The 5,232-nt window shown below is 40.2% G+C and overlaps 1 pseudogene; it reads right to left on the bottom strand.

Annotated features, from left to right (window-relative positions):
• Positions 1 to 4,273: 4,273 nt before the first annotated feature.
• Positions 4,274 to 4,374, bottom strand: LOC132524005 (U6 spliceosomal RNA; annotated as a pseudogene).
• Positions 4,375 to 5,232: the final 858 nt, after the last annotated feature.

Below are 5,232 nucleotides of genomic sequence, written 5' to 3'. Positions count from 1 at the left end.
TCAAGAAAACACTCCCATTTACCATTGCAACAAAAAGAATAAAATATCTAGGAATAAACCTACCTAAGGAGACAAAAGACCTGTATGTAGAAAATTAGAAGACACTGATGAAAGAAATTAAAGATGATACAAATAGATGGAGAGGTATACCATGTTCTTGGATTGAAAGAATCAACATTTTGAAAATGACTCTACTACCCAAAGCAATCTACAGATTCAATACAATCCCTATCAAACTACCACTGGCATTTTTCACAGAACTAGAACAAAAAAATTCACAATTTGTATGGAAACACAAAAGACCCCGAATAGCCAAAGCAATCTTGAGAACAAAAAACAGAGCTGGAGGAATGAGGCTCCCTGACTTCAGACTATACTACAAAGCTACAGTAATCAAGACAGTATGGTACTGGCACAAAAACAGAAAGATAGATCAATGGAACAGGATAGAAAGCCGAGAGATAAACCCACGCACATATGGTCACCTTATCTTTGATAAAAGAGGCAGGAATGTACAGTGGAGAAAGGACAGCCTCTTCAATAAGTGGCACTGGGAAAACTGGACAGGTACATGTAAAAGTATGAGATCACTCCCTTACACCATACACAAAAATAAGCTCAAAATGGATTAAAGACCTAAACGTAAGGCCAGAAACTATCAAACTCTTAGAGGAAAACATAGGCAGAACACTCTATGACATAAATCACAGCAAGATTCTTTTTGACTCACCTCCTAGAGAAATGGAAATAAAAACAAAAATAAACAAATGGGACCTAAGGAAACTTCAAAGCTTTTGCACCACAAAGGAAACCATAGGGCTTCCCTGGTGGCGCAGTGGTTGAGAGTCTGCCTGCCGATGCAGGGGACACGGGTTTGTGTCCCGTCCGGGAGGATCCCACATGTCGCGGAGTGGCTGGGCCCGTGAGCCATGGCCACTGAGCCTGCGTGTCCGGAGCCTGTGCTCTGCAATGGGAGAGGCCGCAGCAGTGAGAGGCCCGCATATCACCAAAAAAAAAAAAGAATGGAAACCATAAACAAGACCAAAAGACAACCCTCAGAATGGGAGAAAATATTTGCAAATGAAGCAACTGACAAAGGATTAATTTCCAAAAATTACAAGCATCTCAATAACAAAAAAACAAACAACCCAATCCAAAAATGGGCAGAAGACCTAAATAGACATTTCTCCAAAGAATATATACAGACTGCCAACAAACACATGAAAGAATGCTCAACATCATTAATCATTAGAGAAATGCAAATCAAAACTACAATGAGAGATCATCTCACACCAGTCAGAATGGCCATCATCAAAAAATCTAGAAACAATAAATGCTGGAGAGGGTGTGGAGAAAAGGGAACACTCTTGCACTTCTGGTGGAAATGTGAGTTGGTACAGCCACTATGGAGAACAGTATGGAGGTTCCTTAAAAAACTACAAATAGAACTACCATATGACCCAGCAATCCCACTACTGGGCATTTACCCTGAGAAAACCATAATTCAAAAAGAGTCATGTACCAAAATGTTCATTGCAGCTCTATTTACAATAGCCCGGAGATGGAAACAACTTAAGTGCCCATCATCGGATGAATGGATAAAGAAGATGTGGCACATATATACAATTGAATATTACTTACCCATAAACAGAAACGAAATTGAGCTATTTGTAATAAGGTGGATAGACCTAGAGTCTGTCATACAGAGTGAAGTAAGTCAGAAAGAGAAAGACAAATACCGTATGCTAACACATATATATGGAATTTAAGAAAAAAAATGTCATGAAGAACCTAGGGGTAAGACAGGAATAAAGGCATGACCTACTAGAGAACGGACTGGAGGATATGGGTTGGGGGAGGGGTGAGCTGTTACAAAACGAGAGAGTGGCATGGACATATATACACTACCAAACGTAAGGTAGATAGCTAGTGGGAAGCAGCCGCATAGCACAGGGAGATCAGCTCGGTGCTTTGTGACCACCTAGAGGGGTGGGATAGGGAGGGTGGGAGGGAGGGAGACGCAAGAGGGAAGAGATATGGGAACATATGTACATGTATAGCTGATTTACTTTGTTATAAGGCAGAAGCTAACTGACTATTTTAAAGCAATTATATCCCAATAAAGATGTTAAAAAAAAAGAATACATTTTGAGTTAATTTTTGTGAAAGATGTAAAGTCTATTTCTAGTTTCTTTTTTTAAAACATTTGACTGTGCAACTGTTCTAGCACCGTTTGATGAAAGACTGTACTTTCTCCGATGTGTTGCTTTGGTCTTCTGTCAAAAGTCAGTTGATCATATTTGTGTGAGTCTGCTTCTGGGCTCTCTGTTCTATTCTACTGATATGTTTATCTTTTCTTTCACCAACACCAGGCTGTCTTGATTATGTAACTTTATAGCATGTCTTGATGTCAGGTAGTATCTGTCCTCCAATTTTTTCTTCTTCAGCATTGCTTTGGTTATTCTGGGTCTTTTGTGTTTTCATATAAACTTTATTCAAAGTTCTTTTTCTTTATTTTTTTTACTGAAGCATGGCTGATTTGCAGTTTTGTGCTAGTTTCTGGTGTACAACAAGGTGATTCAGTTATATATACATATTCTTTTCATATTCTTTTCCATTATGGTGTGTTTTCATATAAACTTTAGAATAATTTTTTCAATATCTACAACATAGCTTGCTAGGATTTTGATTTAGATTGTGTAGATTCAATACATAAAGTTAGGAAGAATTGACATCTCAAAAAAAAAAAAAAGAAAAAGTTGCCATTCAATCTAGCCAGAGTTTACTTCTTGAGGCATGTGTAACAAATTGCAGGCATTTATTACAGCTTAGTTGCCTAGATGGTATGTCCTAAAGCTAGAGTCTTTTAAAATGTTGTTTTCTTGACATTTGATTATTCACTTGAAGCCTTTACACATCTTTCATTGGTGGGGTGTGAATAAAGATTGAGGTTACCTCAGATGGGACCGGAACAGTGGTAGTCATTTCAGAGAAACTCAAGGCAGGGAGGAGAGAAGCTCAAAAATACAATGCTACCTCTGCCTTGAGTGGATGTTTTTGATTTTCCAAAATTATCAAATGAAAAGGCAGCTGTTCCAGAGACTATCAAGCCCTGTGACTGAACATGACATTTAGCTTCAATTAGCACGCATTACCTGCCTTTTATGCTTGATATTTCAGAAGCACTCTGAGGACTGCTCATCCTTGGGTCTAAAAGACTGGAGGTGGACACATAGATGCCATCCCAGCTGCATACAACCAACCGCATTTTATCTACCATCCACAACATGTATGGTTTAGTCAAGATTCTGTCATAGAGCAGCTTTTCAGAAGAAGAAAATATTGTTTTTGTCAGCTGTCCAATGGAGCAGACTGGGTGTTCCTTCTGTTTTCTCTCTTGGGAGTGGTCCTGAGTCCTCACATGTCCCATGACAAGCATGTCTCAGAGAACAAGTTGTGCTGTGAGCCAGGTAGCATCACTGGAAACTTTACCAGAAATTAGTGTGGGCCTCAGTTAACCCAGCACCAATGCCCCATGCGTAGGTTCCCCTGCACTGGCAGCTGCAAACTTCCTGAGGCTCACAAACTCAGTATGTCAAAAACAAGAATCATGACCCACCTCTCCAAACTCCTTCTCTCTGTGCTTCCTGTCCCAGTCACTGGAACCACCATCCATCTGGAAACATGGAGATCTTTCTTGACTGGTTCCTCCCCTCACCCCCAAAGCAAACTTTCAACAAGTTCAGCCATTGGCCTTCTGACTTTTCTCAAATCTATCCACTTCGCTCCATCTCAACCTCAACACCCTAGTCCAAGCAACACCCATCTCTCTTCTGAAGGACTCTGACACCTTCCCAACTGGTCAGCCACATCCACTGCCCCTCTACCCACTGTCTACCCTAGTCCATGGTAACTTTTCAAAACACAATTCTATTGCTGCCCTTATGAAAGCTCTTCAACAATTTCCCACTGATCTCAGGACAGAGATGAGTATCCAGGTTTGTGGTGGTCTGGCCTCTGCCTGTGACTCCTCATCTCAGGCCATAAAACATCCTCCAAATCTTGACAAACCAACCCTGCTGGCTTTCCTCTCATCCATGCTCCCTCTCCCCACAAGACATTTGTACCTGCTGTTCCCTCTGTCTGCAATGGAACCATCCCAACACCATTCCCCTTTTATTATTGTGGTAAAATATACATAACATAAAATTTACCATTTTAACTAATTTAAATATACACTTCAGTAGCATTAAGCACTTTCACATTGTTGTGCAAAAATATGGAACACTTCACAAATTTGTGTGTCATCCTTGCACAGGGGCCATGCTAATTGTATTTTTCCGATTTTAGTCTATGTGCTGCTGAAGTGAGCACCTTCTCCCTTCTGACTATAAAGTCTGACTCATCTTCCATTTATTCAGGGAAGCCTTTCAAGACCAGGTCCATCACAATCATACATTCCCCCTGAATGCACAGCACCCAGTATGAGTTATATCAGCCGTCCCCAACCTTTCTGGCACTAGGGACCGGTTTCGTGGAAGACAATTTTTCCGCGGGCTGGGGTGAGAGATGGTTCATGTGGTAATGTGAGTGATGGGGAGCAATAGGGAGCGGCAGATAAAGCTTCACTCGCTCGCCTGCCACTCACCTCCTGCTGTGCGGCCAGGTTCCTAACAGGCCGAGGACTGGGGATTGGGGACCCCTGAGTTATATGCTTGTTTCATTGGTGTCTATTCTGTCTCACTAGACTATGAGCTCCTTGAGGGCAGCACTCAGGGCATAGAGGAATGTTAGGTACACAGTGGGAGCTCAGTGCATCCTAGTTAAATGAATAAACACAGAAATGCAATTCTACCTTCAGTGGAAAACATCTTTGACTTTATTATAGAAAATTATGAAGTTCTGCATTGCCTTGAACTCCATTCCAGAGCAGGATCTTGACTTCACCTTTGAAAAACTAAAATCAATAATGAGGGATTTTTTTAAATCCTTTTCTCAAATAGAAGAATTATTAATGCAGACTTTATCTCTCATAAAAGAGGAAACATGATGGTCTTTATTTCTTATATTCATTGAATATATATATTTATTTTTCTATTAAAAATGTTTATTCATTTTTCTGTGATATTTGTTTTTTAAATTTTTATTGGAGTATAGTTGATTGACAATGTTGTGTTAGTTTCTGCTGTACAGCAAAGTGAATCAGTTATACATATACATATATCCACTCCT

Source organism: Lagenorhynchus albirostris, chromosome 7, assembly GCF_949774975.1.
Source record: "Lagenorhynchus albirostris chromosome 7, mLagAlb1.1, whole genome shotgun sequence".
Lineage (NCBI taxonomy): Eukaryota > Metazoa > Chordata > Mammalia > Artiodactyla > Delphinidae > Lagenorhynchus > Lagenorhynchus albirostris.
The sequence above is the reverse complement of the archived record's forward strand: the minus strand, read 5'-3'. Positions and strand labels throughout refer to the sequence as shown.